This window comes from Balaenoptera borealis (assembly GCF_965194805.1).
Source record: "Balaenoptera borealis genome assembly, chromosome: 6".
NCBI lineage: Eukaryota > Metazoa > Chordata > Mammalia > Artiodactyla > Balaenopteridae > Balaenoptera > Balaenoptera borealis.
In genome coordinates, this window is record NC_138863.1 from 29721517 (window position 1) to 29748514 (window position 26998).

At 39.5% G+C, this 26998-nt stretch overlaps 1 protein-coding gene across 11 annotated transcripts in view; it reads left to right on the plus strand.

The window, feature by feature from the left end:
* Nucleotides 1–26998, plus strand: part of CMKLR2 (chemerin chemokine-like receptor 2) — a 75032-nt gene that overhangs the window by 35357 nt on the left and 12677 nt on the right. For 5 of the 11 annotated variants that reach the window (XM_082397157.1, XM_082397158.1, XM_082397159.1 and 2 more), the window contains one exon: nucleotides 26591–26652. The exons of 1 other annotated variant lie outside the window; for it this stretch is intronic. The gene's annotated coding sequence lies outside the window, so the exon portion shown is untranslated. 5 more of the 11 variants (XM_082397161.1, XM_082397155.1, XM_082397162.1 and 2 more) reach the window with 5 other exon arrangements.

Below are 26998 nucleotides of genomic sequence, written 5' to 3' on the forward strand. Positions count from 1 at the left end.
ATCTCCCTGAGAGATAGCTATTTAACCCAACATTCCCCTTTCAAAGGCTACAGCAGTTGAAGCTAACTCATGGAAGTAATTTTAAAAGAAGACAAAGTTTTATGCTAAAAGACTTTTTTTCCGAATTGCTTATAATTTTAAAAAGTCAGAAGCAATCTAAATATCCAACAAATATGCAACAAATAGCTTTCTAGTGCAACCCAAATCTGTGGTTGCACTAGAAAGCTAGTTAAGAAACATCTTGTATATTATCTCAATGGAAATATTTAGTCGTCATTAAGTTATCATAATTTGGAGGGATATGTAGCATCATGGATGAGTACTCATATTATAATACTAACAATAATTATAATTGTGTAAAAAAGTAAATGGAGTTGAAAAAATTGAAGAAAAACATGCAAAATTGAAAATGGTTGTGTTAAGCTGATAGTGAACTGATGGTATATCAGGGAGGAAAAACTTTTCCTCTGTCCTCTTAAGTTCTGTTTCTGAAGGCCTGTGAATTAAACTAACGAATGACAGATTAGCAAGAGATAACACAAAATTTAATCATGTATTTTTATTAACATACATAGGGGAGTTCACAGAAAAATGTGACTCAAAGGGAAGGCTAGAATTTGGAGCTTATATACCATCTTAAGGGGAAGGGAAGAGAGAGAAGGATACTTACAGGAAAACAAGTGACTTATTAATAAGGGAAGGGGAGGGGGAGAAAGGGGACTTATGGGAAAACAAATGACTTTTTAGAAATATAAATGGGCTTTAGGAGAATAGATAGGCGATGCGATAGTTTTTGTGACATTGTCTGTTTAGATCTGATGTGGAGACTTCTCATCTATGGCGATGAGTCAACCTTACCTTGTTGCTCCTGGGAGGGGATTTATGACAACTGAGTTCTTTTGGGACCTCAAATGCCTTCTGCTCAGAATAATTTTTATGCCACAGTAGCATATGCTGGACCCCTTCAGATCATATAGCTCTTCTTTTTTCCCAGATTTTCTCTAGTAGTCCATTACTTGTATAACTTTAAAACTTTATAATTTTGAAAAGTCCCATCTACTTTTTTCTTCAGGTCTCAGTTTTCATATAAACCACAAAAAGTTAAACCCTCAATCTGGTGGGGGGGGGTCTTCAGTTCTAATTCACCTGGTTTCTTTGGTGGCATTAACTTTAGTAAAGGTTCCTGCCTCATAAAACTTCCTTTTAAAAAAAAAAAATTATTGAAGTATAGCTGTCTTACAATGTTGTGTTTAATTTCTGAGAGGAGAGGGGGTGTAAGAGCAGCATGCAATTAAAAATGCAGAGTTGTTTCCACTAAAACATCAGGGCACAAGCAGGCCTATTTTGGGTCTCCTCTAACAAAAAAAAGGATCTATATAATGGAAGTGAATTGAGCCCTCTGCCCTCGCTTCATCCCAAGTCTCTAGCCAGCTTTGACAAGGCGAGTAGCCAGCACTCTGGCAACACACCTGATGGAGTCGTGGTACCCAAGAGGAGCAAACGTGTCTACAGACACATGTAATGCATCTTCTGGAGGCCCTGGAAATACTTTCCAGTGAACTCTTCTCAAGTATGATCTCTTTATTGGGCAAATATAGTGGATATTACATCAGCCAATGAGGACACCTTAATGAATCCTGAATTAAAATTCTAAATACTACCCCATTTGTGCCCAGTGTGAACTGGGGAAATTTTCAGGTTACAATAAATATATACTTACATAGCACTTTACAGTTTTCACTGTGCTGTTTCTGTTCTCTAGGAAATCCATGCCTAATTAAATTCTGCATTGAAGGTTCTCATTATGTCCTGAAAACCTGTAATACCAGTGTTGCTGATATACATAGAGTATTTCAGAATTTAACCAAGCCACATAATATAGGTGCACTCAAAGGCTAACCCAACTAGGACCAAGAAATTCTCAAGTGGACTTTGCTTGGGGTGTAGTTTTTATTTTTTTAATTGTATTTTTTAATTTAAAAAATTATTTATTTATTTGGCTGCGCCAGGTCTTTAGTTGCAGCAGACGGGATCTTTGTTGAGGCATGCGGGATCTAGTTCACTGACCAGGGATTGAACCTGGGCCCCCCTCACTGGGGGCCCCTGCACTGGGAGCTCGGAGTCTTTTTTTTAAATTAATTAATTAATTAATTTTTATTTATTTATTTTTGGCTGCGTTGGGTCTTCGTTGCTGTGCGCAGGCTTTCTCTAGTTGCGGCAAGCCGGGGCTACTCTTTCGTTGCGGTGTGCAGGCTTCTCATTGTGGTGGCTTCTCTTGTTGCGGAGCACGGGCTCTAGGTGCATGGGCTTCAGTAGTTGTGGCACACGGGCTCAGTAGTTGTGGCTCGCAGTCTCTAGAGCGCAGGCTCAGTAGTTGTGGCGCACAGCCTTTGTTGCTCCGCGGCATGTGGGATCTTCCCAGACCAGGGCTCGAACCCGTGTCCCCTGCATTGGCAGGTGGATTCTTAACCACTGCGCCGCCAGGGAAGTCCCAGGGTGTAGCTTTTAAATTGAAGACTGAAGTAGAGTAGAAAAAGAATTCAGGCCCACCACGGGGTCAGGTGGACTAAGTTAGAACACCAAAAACATATGAGACCTTGTTGGTACTGCTGACAAAAATGCAATCACTAGATGGCAAAGTTCAAAGCATGGTGAAACCAAGAAAGTAATTTATTTCATAAAATTTAGCATATAAAGAATTCAATAAGGATAGGTCATAGTCTTCACTCAGGAATCATGCAGAAGCAAAGCTTATCCTGTGTGCTTTGAAAGCCCTCAAGGGTTACTCTCTGAAGTTCTAATTTTGTGTTTCTTTTTATGCAAGAAACAAAAAAGTTATTTAAGAACAATCCATGGTCAACCAGCCAGTCACTTAGTAAAATAACCAAATCAGTTGGGTATTGTAGGGGTGGAAAACTTTTCCCTTCTTCCCTTCTAAGTTATTTGGCTGGTGTAATAATTAAATTAGCATAAAACCGATTAACAGGAGAAAAATTTAATGTCATGTGTACGGGAGTCCATATAATATGAGATTCAAAGAAGTAACCAAGGCAGGCAGATTTTATACCTTTTAGACAAAGAAACAATAAATTTGTGAAGAATTGACAGCACAAAGAATTTTGGGTTTGGGGTAGTAAATTAGTGAAGAAGTAACAAGTTTTGTTTATACAGCCTTCTTGGCCCTAAATTCCCTATTTCTGGTGATAAGGATATCTTCTACCCTCCTGATACAGGGAGGGTACCTTTCACATAGGAGATTTATTTTCTGCTTTCAGGGGGACAAAGGAGGGTCAGAGTGTCCTTCTTGCACCAACTGTTTCTCAAGTAATTTTAATTCAAAATATTAATATGCCAAAGTGGCATATTTGGGAGTAGCATATTCTGCTCCCTTTCAGTATAGTTCCTCCATTATAAATGCTTTACACAATCGCATATAACAGACCCCAGCATTCAACAAAAAGTGATCATTATAAACAGACATAATAATTATAGAAGTGTTTGAGGAACACTAGGGGGTGCATCAGGGCTTGGGATAAAGGCAGAGTTAATACTAAAAAGGGAGAACTTCATGAAGAAGGACTTTTGCAAGGAGGTATGCAACCTGGCAGCTTAGAAAAGAGAGAATCAAAGCCAAGTGTAATAATAAGTGCTGGGTTAATTTTCATTAGGACCTAAGGGCATGAAAAATAATTTGTATATGAAATTAGATCATTAGACCTAGAAGAAAGTGCTTATAGATATGACACCCTTAATTTTTCATAAAACTTTCTCTTTGGCAGTTTATAATGATAAACCTCTATTTCAGTGGAAAACATCTGGTAATGGAGCATTCTGCTTAATTATGTAGCTAAGAGTTGACATAGTTTTTTTTTTAATGAAGTTATACCATATAAAAGTGCTGTTATTTGACCTTGACAATGTTGTATGCTTCAACATAAAATATGCATTACTAATTTAATAAAAACAGTAAGATATATTCATATATTATTTGCTTTATTACATAAGTATTTGTTTGATTTGTGTATTTTATTAATGCACATTATATAGTTAACTATGTTTAACACTAAAACTATACTAAACATACTATAGTTTTGAGGACGAGAAAGTACTTCCTCTTTCATTCACTAAACTTTTATTGAGCACCTATTATGTTTCCTGCACTCTGTTCTGTACTTGAGATACAAGGATGAGTAAAACTTAGACCTTGCCCTTGAGGCTCTCACCGTTAAGCAAGGGAGACGAACACATTAACAGATGATTACTAGAGAGACGTTGTGTACAAGGATTAAGAAGGAAGTCCCTGAAGTCAGACAGACCCAGAAGTCTTGCCTGGGCTTCACCACTTTTGCTAATTGCCCAACCTCTCTTAGCCTTATAGAAATAATAGTACCTCACAGGGTTGTTGTAAGAATGAAATGTGAAAATGCATGTAAAGTTGCTTAGCATTGTAGCGTACTTAACAAGTACTCAGGAGATGTTACCGTATTACTGTAATGTGTTAAAAGGTATTATATACTTACGTGTGCTTGGTATTTGCTTCCTCATTTTGAATGTATTAGGTAAACTAGTCTTAATTATAAGCAATACATTGTTAGACAACTGGTTTATAGTGAAGTAATTTGCTCCTGATAATAGTTTAGAGAAAAACCTCATCATCTTGCCCTATAAGTGGGACCTGTTGTCATTCAAAAGTCCTGGCCTAATTAAGTGGCCAGACAGATTTAATACATCTCTAAGGAGTGAGATTCAACATTCTTTTAACACCTTTAATAAGACCTAATGGATTTGATGGTAATTAAGAGCTTAAATTTCCTTCTCAAACTCACCTTTGCCTTCTCAGACAAATATAAATAAATGTTAGTTGCTGCAATGCCCGTGAGCATGAATGCCTTTTATCAAAACCCACTGAATAGCTGTTCTTCTAGTCAATAAATATTATTGAGCTCTATTCTCTGCCTGGCACTGTGCTAGGTTCTGGGAGTATAAGGTAAGCAAAAGTACATTCTGGTGGAGGAGAGACATTCATCAAATAAGCATTCAAATATATAACTAAAAATTCTGTGTGAAGCGTGTAGATCAGGGACCCTGAAATAAGTTGAGGGATAGGCTTGTAGAGATCAGGCAAGAATTCTGGAAATCAGGCAAGGAAAGTAATATCTAAAAACACAGCTTACCCTTTAGAAGAAATGGTGGTTTTCTCCTTAATACCAAACCATCAGCAAGTTCAGGAAATAAGAGCTTAGTCAAATCAATTGTTTGGTTACTTTATGGGAAATACTAAGTTTATATAAATTGTTTATTCTATTACCCAACTGTATAGATAATACTAAACATGACTCTTCTGTTTCATTGTCATTCTGCCCCATATAGGCTTTCATTTCATTAAGTCTATTCAAAATAAAACCATTCACCTCTGGGTTGATTTTACCATTATCAACACACTCACACACACAGCGTATTTAATTCAGTTCTTTACATGCACCAACCAAGAAAATGGAAAAACTTAGAAGATAGTAAAATGACTAAATTCTTCCTTCCTTGTCTGGGAGAGATGCCTTGCTCTGGAATGATATTTCATGTATAAGCATAGCATTTCTCCTTGGTTTGCTTTTTGGTTTTTGAGAGATTGAATAAGGAAGGGGGAACTTCAGCACACACCTAAAACTGTTTATCTCTTAAGAGGAATTATAACATACCAAACACGATATAAAAGTGGTATTTTCAGATTTCCTCAGAAATGTATTCTATCCCCCAGAACACGGGCAGGCGTGGAGATGATTGTGGCGAGTGTCTCTTCATTTTAACTTTTTATTAGATTATTTATAAGAATATTCACTCATTTATTTCAGTCTTAATTAAACAAAAGCTTGATTTGTTAAAAACTAGATCTGTTTTCAAGCCATGTCAAATGCAATCTGTTCAAACTCAGTGAGTGCACTTCAATAATTTTCTTAAAAATGACCATTTCGGGACTTCCCTGGTGGCGCAGTGGTTAAGAATACACCTGCCAATGCAGGGGACACGGGTTCGAGCCCTGGTCCAGGAAGATCCCACATGCTGCGGAGCAACTAAGCCCGTGCGCCACAACTACTGAACCTGCGCTCTAGAGCCCATGAGCCACAACTACTGAGCCCGCGTGCCTAGAGCCCGTGCTCCGCAACAAGAGAAGCCAGTGCAATGAGAAGCCCGTGCACCACAACAAAGAGTGGCCCCCGCTCACTGCAACTAGAAAAAGCCCGCGCGCAGCAATGAAGACCCAAAGCAGCCAAAAATAAATAAGTAAATAAATTTTTTTTAAAAAAAGGCCATTTCTTCCTTTTTACACTTTTTTCAAGCTCAGTAAACAACTCATTCATCAAACTTAAGAGAATGCCCAAACAGAATTTCTTTGGGAAAGCTCGTTTTTTGTTTTTTGTGGGTTTTTTTTTTTCTGAGCCAGACAATTGTTGTATTTTCCAGCCATTTGGATTACAGTAAGTCAGTGAGATTACAGCAAGAAGCTCAGCTACTTCGTTTCCATCTTCATCACAAGAAATGAACTCATCTACATGAATCATTTGATGTAAAATAAAAAGAACTCCTTTAAGTAGAACATTATCACAGGGTCAAAATGTCCCCCTTTGGAAAGGAAGGAATGAGCATAATGTAGCTTTACTGTAACAGTAGGAAACCATTATTTTGTTGCTCACAGTGGTATCTTTCAGCTAATGTTTTCTTTTAGGATGAAACATAAATCCAAAATGATATCTAAACTAATTAAAATAATGTCATCAAACGAGCTCTCTGATTAGAGCCAGTGATCATTAAACTAGCTGGAAGCCCAAGAATTCCCTACTTTTCAACAAAGCGATATGTTAGTTATGTGAATTATTTCGTAATACACCCTAATGAAAGGATTAATAAAGTAAGATATAACACAATTCCTGAGCTCTTACTATGAGCCAGGCACTGTGCTAGGCACTTATATACATTATCTTGTTTAATTCTTACAACAACCTTACAATGGTTTACTGATGGTGTTTCTCCCCAGATCACAGATGAAGAAACTGAAATTGCTTGTAATCAAAGAATATGGTACATGTGACCACTGTCATTGATTTGCTAATGTAGGGGAGGAAAAAAATATCATTTCTTCCTCTTCTAAATTCTCAGCTGGGGCACCTATAACAAAAGACAGGTTAACAGGGGGAAGGCATACACATTTTTAAATAAAAGTTTTACATGACATGGGACCTTTCGTAAGAAAATGAAGACCCGAGGAAATAGTTAAACCTGAGTATTTTTATGTGTACTAGGTTGCATGAAAAGTGGAGACATCGAGAAATGTGATAGGACAAAAGGGGTATGTGCTAAGGGTGGTAAACTGCGGGACACTTAGCAAGGCCTGTTCATTCAGACTCCTCTCAGCATCCCTCCTTCTTTGGAGATAAAGATGCTCCTTTCCTAAGGGTATGGAGAGGGCACCTCTCACATGAGGAGCTCATGTCCTGACTCAGGGGAAGGTCAGAAATCCTTCCTGTACCTGTTGTTTCTCATATTTCTTCGGCTTAAACTATTCCAGGGCTTCCCTGGTGGCGCAGTGGTTAAGAACCCACCTGCCAATGCAGGGGACACGGGTTCGAGCCCTGGTCCTGGAAGATCCCACATGCCTCGGTGTGACTAAGCCCGTGCGCCACAACTACTGAGTCCACGAGCCACAACTACTGAAGCCCACACACCTAGAGCCCGTGCTCCACAACAAGAGAAGTCACCACAATGAGAGGCCCGCGCGCCGCAAAGAAGAGTAGCCCCCGCTCGCCGCAACTAGAGAAAAACCCGTGCACAGCAATGAAAACCCAGTGCAGCCAAAAACAAATAAAATAAAATAAATAAATTTTTTAAAGAAACTATTCCATATGCCAAGGTGTCATATTTGGGGCTAGCATGTCTTGAACCTCATCAGTATCTATGTTGGACTGAGGGGAAAAATGTGAAGTAGTACCTACAAATAAGAAAATAGGAAATAGAAGTACACTAGAAACAGAGGGAAAATAGGAAATAGGAGACTGGAAACTGAGAAGAAGGTTACAGTCATAATAGATGACTGTGTCCGACATTGAGCTTCACTCCATTGCTTCACTTCCTCCTCACAGCTCCCCGATAAAGTAGATATTATTGTCCCTGTATCATTTTTACAGATGGAGAAACTGATGGTTAGAGCTTTTGACTGACTTCCCAAGGCCACACAGGTAGGTGATAAGTGGCACTGCAGTTAGAAACCAAGGCCTGTCTGACCCCAGGGCTCTCGTTCTTAACCACCATAAAATACTGCCCAGAAAGGATGGTAATTGTTTCTGGATTACATCGAAGCGCGTGGTGAGGAGGGACTGGGAGGGAAGAGGGAAGCTTAGCCAAGGGGACAGAAGAGAAAGAAGACAGACCGGGAGGACTGGAGAAGGAAATGCAGAAATAAAAGTCCACTCTGCATAAACACCCTGATGGGTTTACTTATCCCAAGGGAGAGCTGAGGCAAGGGCGGGAGCCGATCAGATAGTACTGGGACTTCTCTTCATCCCTCTTCGGTGAGGCAGGCAGTGTACCCATCCTCAGGCCGGGGAAGGCATTCTGTGTTCTCCAGCTGCAGCGCTGATCAGGCAAAGTGCCATATCTAACCAATTATTTTGGAGTTTGGTGTGGCTAGAACACTGGCTTGACTCCCTTCCTCTGAGTAGCAGCCGAAGGGATTAAGAGGCCTCAGTCTGACGCAAAAAAATAAAAGAGAGGGAGAGAGAGAGAGAGAAAAGGAAAGCTGCACATATTTGAATGCTGTGCTAATATCCTGGCTGTGTCAAACAATTGTATAAATCTTCCAGCAGTCATATCAAGGGCCTGACTTTAACATACTGTCCTTAAAGAGAGCAGATCGGAATGAAGGATGCAGGGAAAAGAGGCTGGGATCCCTAAAGAGAGAATTTGCCTCAGCAATACAAATGTGTGGTGGTATCAGAATTCTCTCTCCTTCAGCCCTTCCCTGATTGCCTGGTATTGCACTTAAACCAAGCCCCCAGCCCTACCCCACCCCTTTCCCCTAAATGAGTGCTTCCCCCTGTCCCGATGCTCGGTTCCATCATCATCCTAGGAGTGGAAGGTAAATCTAGGTTTTGGAAATTGAGTGGGCCAGAAAGAAACTTCATATACCCTTCTTAAAAAACCTTACCACATCCCTACCCGCCTCTCCCTACTCTCATTTGTCCTCCCAAGGTCAGACCAATACTTTTGGACTAAAGGCCTATTAAAAGACCATTTTTTAAAAGACAGGTAAGTCATGACTCACATACAAATATAAAGTTAACCTGTTTCAAAGGTTTTATTTAACTCTATTAATGATAGAATCAGTTAAGATGTTACAATGGGTAAAAAGGAGAATTCAAAGTCTCACAAATGTGTAGACCATCAGGAATGTTGAAACGGATGTATAAACAGTTACAAAACTGGCAAAACTGGTCAATATTTACAGGGCAATAACTGATTGCATTCCATTAGACACAATTCATTTGTATTTCTCTGGATGAGATTATTGCACGATTGTAAAATAGATGAAGACAATGACAAGCAGAGAGAACCTGAAATAAAACCCAACCATAAATGATATTTTTCAGGATGCCTAAATATCACAAGTCATGTCTGACAGTGTACCTCTGTATTAAGACCACTGTACTGATTTTACTTCCAATGTTCCACCTCAATGTGTCGAGAAATGGAGGAGTGTGGTCCTTTTTAAGCAGTATGACAAGACATCACTTTGAAAACATTTCAGATAATTTGCTGATCCGTTAGTTTAAAAGATAATTTTAAATTATTCAATGCAAAATAATTATAAATTTAAACAAATTATTTTGAATAAAAGTTGCCTAGGGAGAAAACAGCTTTCTAGATTTGCAAATGAGAAGGTGGGCTCTGGATGGGAGGATAAAGATGAAAAATGTCAGGCTCTTGGTGATACTTTGCTCTACTTTCTCTGATTCTGAGCTGGAAGTAGAAACAGTAAGGATAGTAAAGCAGAATATAAAGGGTGCCCTGAAACAACAGCAGCGTGTGCCTCAGAGGGACACTTTAGCCCCAGTTAGCCACAAGCACCATCAGCCCCAGTGGTGTGTCAGGAGGTCATGATCATGGGAAGGCTCTTGTTTCATGGTTAACACTTCTGCCCAGGCCCATGTGGGGAAACATCCAAACAGGACAAAACTGATGCCTCCAGCTGCTGTGCCCTATTTCCACATCTGTTTAGTTTCCTCTTGGTTCCTGCTCCAGTCCTAATTTCTGCAATCTGATTCCTGGCTACTCTGTCTCCTGCAGCTTTATTCATTTCCAGTCTCACTGAGTGAGTATTGACAATTTGCTAATAAATGGGCTATATTCTCTGACGTGTGGCTTCAGAGAGCCTCCTGACTTCATTCCTCCACATGTAGTGGAGCATTGGTTCTCCTGTTTCAAGTCAGCTCAATCCTGTGTGGTGGGTCCTCCCCTCCTAAGCCCTTAGCTACCATTGCACCTCTTTCCTCAAGGTCACCCTGCACCTGAGCACCCTAATGGGTTTGCATTCCAAAGGCTCTCTGCTGCTTCCCCCCAGGAACCCAGAAGCACTACTTCAAACTACTTCCCGGCTCAGCTTCACCCTGATTAACTACTTGTTTGCTGAAATAATTACAAAATTCTGATTCTCCCAACTTGTAGTAAGAAAGAGAAAGTAAGCAAAAACAGTAAAATCAAATTTAATTTTGGCCATAATGATAGGAGTTGATTTGGTAGGTAAAAGAGTTGATTTGATAGGAGTTTGGTAGGTAAAATTATTAATCTATACCAAAATCATAGTTATTTTAGATCTTCCTCACTTGTTCCTTTAACAGGTATTTACTGAGCATATTCCATGTTCTAGGAATTTATCTAGCAACTAAGGACATAGTAGAGAATAAAAAAAGACAAAGTTTTGGTACTCAGAGTTTATACTGTATATCTAACAGGGTTTCTTAGAGTGAGGAGGTAAATAGTTAATGATTTACAGAGTTCTACTTTACAGAGGGGGAAATTTTAAGAGTCTAATTGGTATGCTAATCTGTGTTCTCTAAGTTAATCACAAACAGAGTGACCAGAAAACTCGTGGCAGTAACCTGAAATAAAGGCATAATCTTTTTTTTTTTTTTAATTTATTTTCTTTATTTCATTTTTGGCTGTGTTGGGCCTTCATTGTTGCCCGCGGGCTTTCTCTAGTTGCAGCGAGCGGGGGCTACTCTTCGTTGAGGTGCATGGGCTTCTCATTGTGGTGGCTTCTCTTGTTGCGGAGCACGGGATCTAGGCGCTTGGGCTTCAGTAGTTGTAGAGCGCAGGCTCAGCAGTTGTGGTGCACAGGCTTAGTTGCTCCGAGGCATGTGGGATCTTCCTGGACCAGGGCTCAAACCAGTGTCCCCTGCATTGGCAGGCGGATTCTTAACCACGCCACCAGGGAAGCCCTAAAGGCATAATCTTGCAAGCCTTAAAGAGGTAAGCCACAGCAAACATCCTGGCCTGTATTTTCTTTCCAAATTTTCATTATGAAAAATTTTTAACATTCAGAGAAGTTCAAAGAATAGGACAGAGAACAACTATATACTTATAACATAAATCAATTGTTAACATTTTGCTACAGCTGGTTGATCTGTAATTATTTATATTTATATATACATATATACGTACATATATTTAATTTTTTATTTGAAAATAATTTCAGGCCTACAGAAAAGTTGCAAGAAAAATAAGAAGAATCCTCTCACATCCCCTTTACCTAGATTCACCAATTTTTAAACTCTTGCCCCATTTGCTTTTTTTTTTGGCCAACCTGTGATTGAACCCGGGCCCTCGGCAGTGAGAGTGCAGAGTCCTAACCACTGGACCACCAGGGAATTCCCTGCCCCATTTGCTTTTACTATATTCTATGTATGTGTGTATGTACATTTTCTGAACCGTTTGAGAGGAAGTTGCATACAATGTGCCCCCTTTCCCCTATATTTTTCAGTGTCTATTTCCTAAGAACAAGGACATTTTCCTACATAACCACTGTATATTTACCAATTACAGGAAATTTAAAATTGATGCTGTCCTTTTTCTTAATTGAAGTATAGTTGATTTACAAGGTTGTGTTAATTTCTGCTGTATAGCAAAGTGATTCAGTTATACATATATACACATTTTTAAAAAATATTTATTTATTTGGTTGTGCTGGGTCTTAGTTGAGGCAGGCAGGCTCCTTAGTTGTGGCATGTGAACTCTTAGTTGCAGCATATATGTGGGATCTAGTTCCCTGGCCGGGGATCGAACCCAGGCCCCCTGCATTGGGAGCATGGAGTCTTAACCACTGTGCCACCAGGGAAGTCCCTATACATTCTTTTTTTTAATATTCTTTTCCATTATAGTTTATCACAGGATATTGAATATAGTTCCCTGTGCTATACAGTAGGAACTTGCTGTTTATCCATTCTGTATGTAATAGTTTTGATGCAATACTTTTTTTAATCTCATCTGTAATCCACATTCTAGTTTGTCAATTGATCCAGCAGTGTTCTTTTTGGCCTTTTATTTTCCTCTAGTACAGGATGCAGTCCAACATCACATATCTCATTTAGTTGTCACGCGTTTCTCTAGTCTCTTTTATTTTATAAATTTATTTATTTTATTTATTTATTTTTGGCTGCATTGGGTCTTCGTTGCTGCGCGCGGGCTTTCTTTAGTTGGCGCGAGTGGGGGCTGCTCTTCGTTGCGGTGCGCGGGCTTCTCATTGCGGTGGCTTCTCTTGTCGCAGAGCACGGGCTCTAGGCGCATGGGCTTCAGTAGTTGTGGTTCGAGGGCTCTAGAGCACAGGCTCAGTAATTGTGGGTGCACGAGCTTAGTTGCTCCACAGCATGTGGGATGCCCCCGGACTAGGGATCGCACCCCTGTCCCCGCCACCGGCAGGCGGATTCCTAACCACTGCGCCACCAGGGAAGCCCTGTAGCCTCTTTTAATTTCCACAGAACATTTCCACAGCTTTTCTTTGTTTTTGATGACACTGGCATTTTTTAAGAAAACAGAACTTTAAAAAAAAATGTTCTTCATTTAGAGGTTGTCTGATATCCATCTGGTGTTGCAGATTCAGTTCTCCTAGAAGAAGACTTTGAGACAGAATTTAAGGGTCAGGTATTTACTAGGCTGTGCCCTTAGGATCGATACCTGCGTGTGGAATGGGCGGTGGGGGCGTTGGGGGAACAACACAACCAGGCAGAGGGAGAAGTTGAGCTGTAAGGTGGGACTGACAGCCAGAGCCGACTCCAAATGGACCTCTGAAGCTAAAATGGACCCATCAGGATTATCCCCCATTGGTCCATAGTGACCAGGCCTTTCTACTTCCACCTCAATCATCGCTGACAGTTGGCTATCCTAGAAGGGCATGACCTTGGGCAAAGGGTCTCTGTGTAGTAGCAGCAGTCTCTGAAGGGCTATTAGTTGGATGTGGCCTCTTGACAGCTCTCCCAGGAGTTAGTTTGCCCTTGTAGGGGGATCTGGACAATGCATTTCCATTTACCACATTCCATGATTGAAATCAGATTTTACATTCCCAGCTGGACGACTACTATGTGTGTGTACATATATATATATATATATTTCTTTTCTTGTCTTTTGATTTTCAATGTTAATTTACAATGTTGCGTTAATTTCTGCTGTACAGCAAAGTGACTCAATTATACATATATATACATTCTTTTTTTACATTATTTTCCATTATGGTTTATCCCAGGACTATATATATATCTCTTTCTGAATCTTTTGAAAGTTAAGTTGTAGACTTCAGCCCTAAAAACTTCAGCATGCACCTATAATAAAGAAGAGTCTCCTACAAAACAACATCATTAACATACCTAAGAAAATGAAAAAATATCTTAATGATATTCAATTCATATTCAAATTCCCCCTATTATCCTAAGAATATCTTTTATAGAGTTTTAAAATCAGTATCTAATCAATGGTCACGTTAAATTCCTTTTTTTTGGTCTTTTCTCTTTTAAACTGGAACAATCCCTCTATTTGTTTTTCCATATCAAAGACTTTCTAAGGAGACTGGGTGTGATGTCTTGAAGAACCTTCCTATTTTTCAGAGTGTTTTTTTTTTTGTTTTTTGTTTTCAAATTTGAAAGGCATAAGACATAATGTCACAAGAACTGAGGAAAATACCATTTGCTTTTTCTTAGATGATTTTAAGTATTAATACAGATGAAATAATTTTTAAAGATGTGGACTATCTTTGTTAGAATAATAATTGAAGGCCTGCTTTTATATCCATTATTAATTAAGGAGAGTCAAAGAGAAGTAAAGAGATAAAACATTTTTTTTTTTATAAAACGGTTTTTATACCGTTTTCATTACATTTTTATAAAATTGAGTTGTCATTATTTGTGCACGTATGTGTTTGTGTGTGAAAACATAGCCAGATTCTACTTCACGTTCACATCTTCTCTAACAAAATAAAGCAAAATAAAAAGCCACTTAGTATTTTTTGTAATGTGTTAGTGAGAACAGGAAATGAAAGAATCATATTATCTTATCCCATCATATTATGTTGTATCATAATCATATTATATTATATTGTTAGTCCTTTAAATGTAGCACTCTCATTATACGCAGCTCTAATCCTCTTAAAATATTATGACTCATTCATTATAACAAATTAAGAAAGACATGAGACACAAGAATCTTTTCAGATTATTTCCGAACAGGCTTCTTTACCTAATATCCTTCAATTGAGTTAGTTATGAGTTTTCTGATGGAAAATAAGCCTATTCCTGCTAGGTGTTTGTCAAAATACTTGCAAAATTTGTCAGTGGCCACCACCTTGACAACTGACAAGAATATCTTCCTGTCTCCTCCCTCCTTTCTCCTTTCTTCTTTTTTTAATGGAAAGAATTTACTGTTAAAACTATATTATAGGACTTATTTTTTACCCGAAGATATATCTCATAAAAACTAAAGGAAGTGGGAAATCTTCAATATAAAAAGTATACAATTTTATGTGGGATAAATATAAAACCAAATATTTAATGTTATGAATAGGATAAGATATAACAGAGAACAGGTCAATTTTGCCTATTTTGAGCCAATCTATTTTGGCTCAGCACTATTCCTTGAGTGTCCATTATGTTTAAGTCCCTGTACTGGACCCTTTGAGGAGTCACGAATTTAACTGATTAATTCATTTATTTATTCATTCACTTTTATAGTCTCTAGGGCTAAATCAAGCTTAGGAAGGAGAAGGAAATGGTGGGAAAATACACATTTTTCCATAGGAATTTAACTATTAAATAGTCTACATTCCTCCTAGATTTCATAAGCCTACTTTTTAAAAGAACACCATGCTATTTGGGCCAAGTGGTTTCCAGACACACAGAGTATGCCAATTCAAACTCCCTATCCAGGTGACATCAGCAAAAATAGTGGAGTAAGGACCTCAGAAAATTCTCTCTTCCACAGAAGCAACAAGAAACTGGCAAATGGTCAGAATCAAATGTTTCAGAACTCTGGAAATTTCCCAAAGGCTTGCAACAATCTGGGGAGTGTTTATCTAAGAAGAAGAAGGAGGAGGAGAAGGAGGGGAAAAAACTGTTCAATCTCAGTAAAAGAAATGAGCTTTGTGGCATTTTTAACTTGCCCTAGTCCCATCTCGGACTCTCCTGCTTTGTGATATTCTTGAAAACCAACAGCCTGCATTCATGGTGAAGACCAGCAGCCCGACAGCCACTGGAAGGAACAGAAAGGGGCTGGAGCTCCTTCAAAGCTTCATCCCCAGAGATTTATTATATGACCTGTTTGTTCCCTGGAAAATCCCACTTGCAAGACCGTCTATTTGACTTAACTCAGAGCTCATTAAGTGTGAAAAACTTTTTCCCCATAAACATTAGTTGAAAACAATTACAGGCAATTACTTAACTTTGCAGCTGCCTGAGGTGATGGATACCAGTTGGGGGAAAACATTAGACTAACAAAAAATTAAAAACAGAATGAGACATACAGAGGGGCTTTGGGAAGCTTCTGAATCAAGAAGGCCACATGCATGTATAGGGTTGTGCTCATGCCCAGGGCTCTGTGCACTGACAAGAAAGACCTAAAAAGGCCCTAAGCTCTCACCTCTGGATGACCTTGAGATTCCATGCAAGGGAAGTGGAAGCTAAGGCAGAGTTGAAAATGCACCCCCAATATGCACACAGAGCCTCTCACCAAAAACTGGGTTACTTATTGGTTCTAGGCATTTAAGGAAATTTCCAGGTCTTACGTTATACCTTCTGAGCTTTGCGTGGAGGTAAGAACAAAGGAAAGATCACATGGGCGATAAGACAGACAAAAACTTTGATGTCTCTCTAGATTCCTGTTCCCATTTCAGTTCAGGCAACTAAGGATTTTCCTTACTTTCTTGCCAGCTCAGCCATACATTTAAAAAGATGATTTTTACATTTAGTACAGTGGCTTTTAGAGATTTTTGTAGTGAAAAGATTTAAAAGAATATCTATAATACCATATTGCTAGAAACACAACTCCACCTAGCTTTTGAGATATTATTGTTGTCCTTAGGAAGGTTCTACCTACACTGTCATTTCTTATCTGACTATAGTAAGGAGGAAAAAGTTATTATGTTGACTGCAGTGATGCATTGTTGGGGAATCCTGCTTGTCTTTTTCTACTGTTCAACCTCAGAGCCAGGCTTGAACCAGCTGCCAGTTTTCTCTTATCCTTGAGGGGCCCCAGAAACTCAGCACTTACCTCTCTCTCAGTAGCTGATCTACCTACTTCTCTTGTCACAAATCTCTCCAACTTCCATATTCTTTGCTCCGCAAAAATTTATTTTTGTCTTAAGGACTTTACTATTACTCACTAGAAGAGAATAATTAGATAGCAAAAACATGACCAATATGAGAAATTTACAGGCATTTCATAATTTTACAAATCATGGTTCTGATTTCCTTTTAGGATAATTTTTGTCTTCCAATTTTATTCTCTTAAAGAGTTGTTCTATAGTTAGATGAAGACCACAGGAACCCTTCCTCCTAAACCACAGATGTAAGGGTTTGTGGATGCTATCAAGACAACAATGGGGGACCCTCTCCTCTCCAGAGAATATCTGGCACCTCTGAGAATCACCAGATTGAGTGGTACCCAAATCAGTCATCCTCTGTCCTGATTAGGACTATTATGGACATTATTTTATAATCCTTTATTATTAAATGATCAAAACATCTGAATATAAACTAGATTCTGATTGTGGATACACTTTTTTTTTTTTTTTTTAAGGATCCTTGGCTTTTACTTTCTTTCTTTTTTATTTATTTATTTAGGCTGCGCCATGCCTTAGTTTCAGCATGTGAGATCTTCTTTGCGGATGTGAACGCTCAGTTGCAGCATGCATGTGGGATCTAGTTCCCCGACCAGGGATTGAACCCAGGACCCCTCCGTGGGGAGCATGGAGTCTTACCCACTGGCCCACCAGGGAAGTCCCTGTGCATCCACTTTTAACCACCTGGTTAACACAAGGCTTTATACCCTTCTGAAACTCTGAGTTGATATATGTTAGATCTTCTTAACTCTTTGCTCCTCATTTTTTAGCCTTCCTTTCATATCTTTCATATCATTGTCTCTCTGTGTTACATTTTGGATAACTTCTTCAGATATGTCTTCTAGTTTACATTCTCCCTTCAACTGGGTCTAAGCTACAATTTTATGCATCCATTAAATTAAATTTCAAGATTAACTTTGTAATTTCTAGAAGTTCTATTTGATTCTTTTTTGGCCTCGCCATGCAGTATGTGGGATCTTAGTTCACCAGCCAGGGATTGAACCTGTGCCCCCTCCACTGGGAGGGCAGAGTCTTAACCACTGGACCACCAGGGAAGTCCCTCTATTTGATTCTTCATAAAACTTTCTTTGCCCAAAGTCGATATTCTGCCTAAAATTCTAGTGGTTATTGGTGCTTCTGTCTTTCATATTCAGGTCTTTTAAAGTGTTCTGCTAAATTTCTGTTTTCTTGTGTATAAAATGAAAGGACTAGAGTAGATTATCTCTACTATCTCATCTTACTTTAAGGACTATGATTCTGTGGTTTTTAGCCACCTGACTCCATCCTCCTTCAAAGAGATTAAAGAATTGAAACTGGTCTGTAAAGGAAGAGCTCCCATTCCCCAAGCAATAATGGCAAGTTGAAAAAGAATAAAAGTAATAGAAATGATAACCAGATCTTTGGGGGTGAATATGGAGCATAAGAAAATTGTTTCCCTTCACTGTACATCACATATGAAAGAACTTTTATAGTGTTTTCTCTCCATGCCACCCCATCCCTCTTAGCAGAAAATAAAATAAAGTAAAATAAAATAAAATAAAATAAAATGAAATGAAATGAAATGAAACTACACTTAGCAAGGCAGCACTGCATATATGCATTGACTGATAGAAGACCATGGCTAAGCCACAGAATCAGAACCGTACATCCTGACCCATGGCCAGGAGAGCCATTAAACTGCATCAAGTGTAACATTAGAGTAACCAAAACATAGAGTTTCAGGGTTGGCAGAACTTTAGACATTAAGTCCAGTCACATTCGATGCCAGAAAAACCTTCAATTTATGGTTGTCTCATTAAACATCTCTAAGTATGAGAAATGTGCCATCATCTGACAAAGCTTTGTGCTAGACTGAAAGCTCCATGGCTTCAGTTCATTGCTATTCACTTCTGTTTCACTGGGGCCTAGAACACATAGGAGATGCTCAGGAAATATGTATTAAATGAATAAATGCCAATTTTTAACAACTATAATCTCTGGAAAGTTTTGCTTTATATTGAGCTAAAATTTCTCTTTCCCTCATATTCTTAGCTTTACTCTCTGGCCAGATAAAACAATTCCCTTCTCTGCATGAAAAAAGTTACCCTGCTCTTTCTTTTCCAGGATAAATAGCTTCCACCAGTTCATTCAACACTCCTCCCATGATGTCATTTTAAGCTTTCTCTTCAACCTATCCCCTCTCTTCTGGACATGCTCCAGTTTATCCTTGTTCTTCATAAATTTAATTCCAAGGAAAGAACACAGTACCCCCGGGTACATTCTGACCAGCTCAAGCAGAGTTGGACAAATACTCCCCCAATTCTATTAAAACAGCCAAGGGCAAATTCACTCCCCCTCTTTTTATTTTAGGCTGCCACATCCCTTTCTTGACTTACTTGAGCTCATGGTCAAGGAGAAAGCTTGTGCTGAGCAGAAATTTAGCATGCCCAAAGGTCAGAAGAGGTCACCAAAGGGCACCAATCTCAGTACCCTGGGTGAACGGTGCCCATCCCGTGGAAATGCAGGTGAAAGTGGTTGATTGGGATACCTTCTGGGTACATCACATCAACTCCCTTCTCATGGTTGTTGAAAAGGCACTGAATAAACCATTAGTTCATATTATGTATCTCTTTAATGTAGGCTTACCAAATCCATTTTAGGGTAATAATTCAGGGCCTGTAACTGCTGCCTAAGCACATTAGAGCTGGGAAAACCTGTTTGAGAAGATGATTTGCTTTGCACTGTAACTGGCGTAAAGTTCAACGCAGGTGTCGCTTAACAAGCTAGTTCCGAAGTGAAAGACAGGTAAATTCTAAAGAACATTCTGGACACTGCCTTTCAGTCAATTTTCCAGGTCGGTATGGTGGAATTAGACTTTTTTAGAAGTAATAGAATGACCATTCTGAATATCTCTTTCCAGAACCTTCAAAACTTTATCTTGAATGCAAGCAAAACTAAAATGTTTTTGACTCAAGATATCTATGGTTACTATTAACATGACTATTCTTAGGTGGCTTTAAAGTTGAGCTTAGAATTGCCAAGATTTTTCTTTTAATAACTAGTCACGTGAGTTATTAAACATAGTTTCAGGGAATCAGACTTTAGGCTTGAAGTGGTTTGTCTGACTTTGTCTTAGTAGAGAAAATCTGTGATGGACAGAAAAGATAGAGGAAAGTGTTCTAAAAGTAGAATTTTTAAAAAGGAATTTTATTGTATCAAGTGATTTGCTACTCAGTTTCTTCCAAGTTCCTTGTCAGGAAATAAACTGCTTGCATTATGTTTTAGTGACGATATATTGTGTTACTTGTATAGGTGCCAGGATATTTTCTGACTGCTTTCTTGGGCTTGAGTACTTGGAGAAATACTTGGCTTTTGAATTATCAAAAGTACAGACCGTCCCCGACTTACGATGATTCAACTTATTTTTTGACTTTATGATTGTGCAAAAGCAAAGCACGTTCAGTAGAAACTGTACTTGGAAGTTTGGATTTTGACCTTTTCCCAGCTAGCAATGTGCAGTATATGATATAGCGATACACTCTCTCCTGATGCTGGGCAGCTGCAGACACAGCCCCCAGGCAGCCACGTGATCACGAGGGTAAACAACCAGTACACTTACAACCATTCAACTGTAGCCCCCTGCAGTGGAAGCGCAGAGCCCTAATCACTGGACCGCTAGGGAAGTCCCTAGGAGAAATTTTTTGAATACCCATTCTGTGCAAAGCACTGGATTTGGTGCTACTTGGAGGCATATACAGTAAAAGAGCTAGAATACATTGTCCTGCCATCTCTGACCTTCTCATACAAGTTTAAACTAAATGTCACCTGTATTTTTCAGATTTGGCCCCTGGGATCCTAAGTGGGAATGTGGCTCATCCAAAGTCATGCAGCTAATGACATGTAGAACAAAAATTTAGAACCATCTCTCCTGAGTTCCAATGCTCTTTCAACATGATAGGCTACCTAGTACCGTGGACGTCAATGGGCTCAGGTGTCATGGCAGGGCTGGAACTAGGGTGAGGTAATTAAGGCAAAATTTAACAGGCACCAAAAATCTCAGTAAACAAAATGAATGTAAAAGATCCATGCTGAACAAAATATCAAAATTTTAAGTGAAGTCAGGATCTGGCTCTGTACTTTCATGACCCAACCTCACTTGCCTCACCCTAATCTTGGCCCTATGTCATGCAATCTGAATTTGTGGGTGGACCAATGGGGAAAACCAACAAGAAACTATTGTGGAACTGGGACACCAGGAATAATTGTGAAGGAATCCTGGAATAGATAGAGTAAGATGTACAGATGTTCAGAGATGGGTCACAAGTGATCCACAGTAGTGTACTGAGATAAAATAGCTCTCGTTTGTTTTAATAAGAAACATATCTAAGATAAGAGGAGAATCTCGAGATGTGACGATGGGTCATGCTAACCTCTAGGGGGCACTGCTCCCATGAAGAACCTGGTTCCCGTTGAGGGCTCTGCTAGGTGAGGACAAATGGAGTCCTCAGAGCCTCACAGTGGGGTTTGGTTGGAGGGCTTTGATCAGAACTAGAAACTGGGGGGCTTCCCTGGTGGCACAGTGGTTAAGAATCCTCCTGCCCATGCAGGGACATGGGTTTGAGCTCTGGTCCGGGAAGATCCCACATGCCGCGGAGCAACTGAGTCCGTGCGCCGCAACTACTGAGCCTGTGCTCTAGAGCCTGCGAGCCACAACTACTGAAGCCCGCGCGCCTAGAGCCCGTGCTCCACAGCAAGAGAAGCCACTGCAATGAGAAGCCCGCACACCACAAGGAAGAGTAGCGCCCGCTTGCTGCAACTAGAGAAAGCCCGCGCGCAGCAACGAAGACCCAATGCAGCCACCAATAAAAAAATAAAGAAAGAATAAATTAATTAAAAAAAAAAAAACTAGAAACTGGGTTAAATTTTTCTTCCTCTTTCTGATTTTCTTCTCTCTCACCTATGTCCTGTGCCTGAAGTGTTAAGCCAAGACGTGGATATGCACCTATTGAAAGTACCCTTGCCCTTTGTAGGACAAGAAGAAATCACAGTGGGGTCCCGGCAGAAAGAAGAGGCTCTTGGGCAAATGCAGTCCACATATGGCCCAGGTCACGAGAGACCACAAGGGGACTTGAGACTTAACCTGCTATGGAGCAGTAAAGAATATGCGTTTGCCTGATATCCTCAGAATCCAGCTGCCATGGCTGGATAGTCCAGCCATGGTCTGGTAATTTGGTTCCTGGTCTGGTAATTTGGTTCTTCACTTTTCCACATTTGCAGTAACTTTAACAGCAGAGTTAGAACCAGGCCCAGGAATAGAATAGATTCTGGGTAAATATGGGCCTCTGGCACAGCACTACTGTGTAGCTACAACAGAAGCTCAAAGATAAAAACCGTTCTCACAAGCTGGGTCCACTGGGCTTGGAGGGTTGGGGGGCGGGTGAGGAGTGGTGAGAAAGGGTCTAATTAAAAAACAAAGAGGGCTTCCCTGGTGGCGCAGTGGTTGAGAATCTGCCTGCTAATGCAGGGGACATGGGTTCGAGCCCTGGTCTGGGAAGATCCCACATGCCGCGGAGCAACTAGGCCCCTGAGCCACAACTACTGAGCCTGCGCGTCTGTAGCCTGTGCTCCGCAACAAGAGAGGCCGCGATAGTGAGAGGCCCGCGCACCGCGATGAAGAGTGGCCCCCGAAAAAAAAAAAAAAAAAGAGTGGCCCCCGCTTGCCACAACTAGAGAAAGCCCTCGCATAGAAACGAAGACCCAACACAGCCAAAAATAAATTAATTAATTAATTAAAAAACAAAAAACAAAGAGGCTTTCTTTATCTTATATCATTCTGAGCTTCCTCCTACATAGTCTTCCTCATTTGCAGGGAGGAGTGGTTTATTTTTGTTTTGCTTTTTTATTCAGCCACAGGTACAGTTCTAGAAAAGGAAAGTAGAATTATTCTCTAAATTCAGTGTCATTCTCAGAAACTATTTCCTTAAACACTCTTGAGAAAGGATTCTTGTACCTTGGGTGCCCAGAGGGTAAGAACTTGGGCACTTACACATTTCAATAAGAATCTAACCATGCCAACTCACCAACTGAATGGTTTTTGCAATTTCCTTAAGTTTCCTCACCTTTAGTTTCCTAAGCAGTAAATAGAGAATAAGGGCTCAAAAGTAATGTCTATTATCATAGACTCTTGTCCTTAATGGATGATGTTAAGGACCCCCTGAGTGCAGGTGTCAATGCCTTCTACAGTGTCCCCACCAGCAGCCATTCAAGTGCAATGTATAAATAAATATCTCTTTGTTTGGTTTGTTGGTTAGTTTTCTCTTTTTTTTGGCCTCTTCTTGCGACATGCAGGATCTTAGTTCCCTGATCAGAGATCAAACCCAGGCCCCCTGCAGTGGAAGGATGGAGCCCTAACCACTGGACATCCAGGGAATTCCGGTTGGTAGGTTTTGAACAGCTATAAGTTCTTGGTTCCAACTAAACCAAACTTTTTTAAAATATTTATTTTATTTATTTATTTTCTTTTTTTTTTGGCTGCATCGGGTCTTAGTTGTAGCACTTGGGATCTTCGTTGAGGCATGCGGGATCTTTCGCTTCAGCGCAGGCTCTTTTGCGGCATGCAGACTTCTCTCTAGTTGTGGCATGCGGGTTTTCTCTCTCTAGTTGTGGTGCGCAGGCTCCAGGGTGCATGGGCTCTGTAGTTGTGGTGCACGGGCTCCAGAGTGCGTGGGCTCTGTAGTTTGTGGCACACAGGCTTTCTCGTTGAGGCGCGTGAGCTCAGTAGTTGTGGCACGTGGGCTTAGTTGCCCCGTGGCATGTGGGATCTTAGTTCCCTGACCAGGGAAGGAACCTGCGTCCCCTGCATTGGAAGGCGGATTCTTTACCACTGGACCACCAGGGAAATCCCATCCACTAAACCAAACTTTTCCTAGCTATTATGCCAACTAATTTTTTGCTCTAGCTCCAACTTTGGAATCAACATAAATGTCTTACTATTTATGACCTTAAGACAGCATAAATGTCTTACTTTTTCCTCATCTTCAAGTATCTGAAAACAGCTCTGAGACTCCTTTATTTTCTAATTAATTTGTTTATTTATTTATTTTTTATTTTACTTTATATTGGAACATAGTTGATTAACAATATTGTGTTTCAGGTGTACAGCAAAGTGATTCAATTATACATATACATGTATCTATTCTTTCTCAAATTCTTTTCCCATTTAGGTTATTGCAGAATATTGAGCAGTATTCCCTGTGCTGTACAGTAGGTCCTTGCTGGTTATCTATTTTAAATATAGCGGTGTGTACATGTCAATTCCAAACTCCCGATCTATCCTCCTCCCCCACCCTTCCCCCCCCATAACCATAATTTCATTCTCTAAGTCTGTGAGTCTGTTTCTGTTTTGTAAATAAGTTCATTTTATCATTTTTTTTAAAGATTCAGCATATAAGTGATATCATATGATATTTGTCTTTCTCTGTCTGACGTACTTCACTTAGTACGATAATCTCCAGGTCCATCCATGTTGCTGCAAATGGCATTATTTCATTCTTTTTAATGGCTGAGTAGTATTTCATTGCATATATGTACCACATCTTTTTTTTATCCATTCATGTGTCGACGGACATTTAAGTTGCTTCCATATCTTGGCTACTATAAACAGCGCTGCAATCTCAGACTCCTTTAGTCTTCCTTTCTCACTGATTCCTTCAACCATTCCAACAGATATAATTCAGTCTCTGGAGTCCTTTCTTTTGCACTGCTTCTTTTTCCAATGGTCTCCTCAACATCTGTTTTTGCAGACCTCAACAAACTACACCTAATATAGATTGACCATGATAAAGTGGAATGCTGAGCCTGCTAGCTTTACTTTCACTACTGTCAAATAATTGAAAGTGTTCATGAAGGATGTCTCTAAACCATCGCAATAATGATTCTGGAACTCAACGGTTTGTTTACTGTCAATGGGCAAATCTTTCAACTGGTTCTTTATTTTATCTTCCACTACTACATTTGATCCTATACTCCCTCCTATATCTCCTTCTAAGTGAAAAAAAGGCAGAAATATTTTCAGGCGTAATCTTGTATGAATGGGAGGAAGTTCTAGAATTGTTGCCCCTCCCACCTCCCCCGACGTTTTTGCTTCTGTCTTGAAAAAACATTACCGTTGCTACCAAAACAAGTTTCCCTTCCACCCGCTTTACCAAGTTCACTAACTACCTCTCTGGATGATGAATAGTTTCGTGAAGTGGCTGCAACTTCAATACATTTTGCAAATTACTTGAGTGTTCTTCCTTCTTTTTTTTTAGAAAGGAAATATATTGATACAAATTGAAATAAGCATATAATAGCTGCTAATTCAGTTTCTATCCTAAACTGGGTATTCTTCCTAGATTTCTGTCAATGTTATTGACAATATGTGATTAAGACCAAAACATATTTAGTGCCAAGTAATGATGAAACAGAAAACAGAGGTATGTTACAGTAGCAGCACAAACTTCCACTCGGTGTCCCTGAGTTTTCTGAAGCATATCTTTGTCTGCAGAGATTTCAGGTCATGGTTAACGATTTTAACGTACAACCTTTTTTTACTGTCTAAACCATGGGTGGTATCTATTTTTGAGCAGTTTAATAATCTGGTAGGTATTCTGTTGTGGCTGCTGCTTCCAAGATCAGTTCTTCAGTAGACATAACATTGCCCAGAAGACCCTAAAAAGGATTAAAGCTCTAGTTTTGACTGCTTATGTGGATGAAAATATCCACGACATAAATTGAACATTTCAGATCTCCAGTAGCTATCTAGTCATATGCCCTACAAAAATAGTTACAGAAGTCCTATGGCATCAAGGTTTCCAAATTAAGTGCCTACTTCTTCTTGCTAAAAAATTATTTGCATACATAGAAATCACTTTTTAAGGAAATTTAGGGATTTCTGCTCTGACCAAGGCTTTGAAACATTACATTGCTAATGGTGGTGATTCTTTCCCAGACTTTAGATAAAATTTGGAGAAAAGTGAGGTAAAGACCTAGACCTTTAACAAAAGATGAAAATAGCTTTGTTAAAAAGTAAGAGAAATATAATGCTTTACAGTGTCTATTTTCTCACCACTCTTGGTCAGATATGGGGATAATAGTGGCCTTTGGGGGCTTGACATAGGGGTCCGCCAACTGCCTTCAGAAGGCAGGCATCTAACAAGGTGTGATCTCAATACAGATCAATATTTTTCAAAATATAAAACACACAAAACAAGTTTTAAAATCTGTACTTAAATCTTCTCATTTTTCTCCTGAAGTGATAAAAAGAAATCCTGTTATCTTTCTACCTTCCCTCTACCCCCCTCCATTGTGTACTGCTTTTAGTCTTAAACTGGTAGTAATCAATAGCTATAATTATTGAGCATGCTTTCTGTGCCAGGCACTGAGCTAGCCACTTTCTGAGGATTTCCTTTTGTGATCATCATAGCAACCCTATGAGTTAGAACTATTACTACTCTCATTTTACAAATGAGGAAACTGAGGCTTCAAGGTAGTAGGTGATTTGTCTAAGATTCCACAGCCAGGAAGAAATAGACTGGGATTTGAAGACAGGCATTCTGATTCCAGAGGCGATAGACCACTTTATGGCCTGATATTTAAATTGTACCCATGTGTTCATTATCTTAAAGTCTTGCAAAGGAATTAAGCCTGAAAGTTTCTCCCTGACCCAAGGTTAATCATTCACTCTGTTTTCCTCCCCACAATCAACAGAGCCATACAGATTGTACAAATCGGACACAACCTTCTGGGTGGAGCATTAAATCAACTGTTATGTAAGTAGGCGTTGACCTTTCAAATAAGTGCTGTGTTCTCTTAAACTGTCCTAGTGAAGCCTGAGGGTAGGACATGAAAATCAGCCTGCAAGTGCCTTTTATGAAAAGAGCTTGATCCCAGCAGAGTGAAAATAGGTATCATTTCCTGTGCACTTGATTCAATTGTATTTTTTTTTTGTATTTTTTTCATAAAGAAAAAATCTTCTCTTCCCCCACCCCATTGCCTTTAAAATGGAATAAAACATTTGTATGCCTGAAATTAGCTATAGTTATTCTATCCAGGGTTGATTTTCAATGACAACTCAATAAAAAAGGTTATTGTGAAGGTTATCCTAGCTTAGCTAAG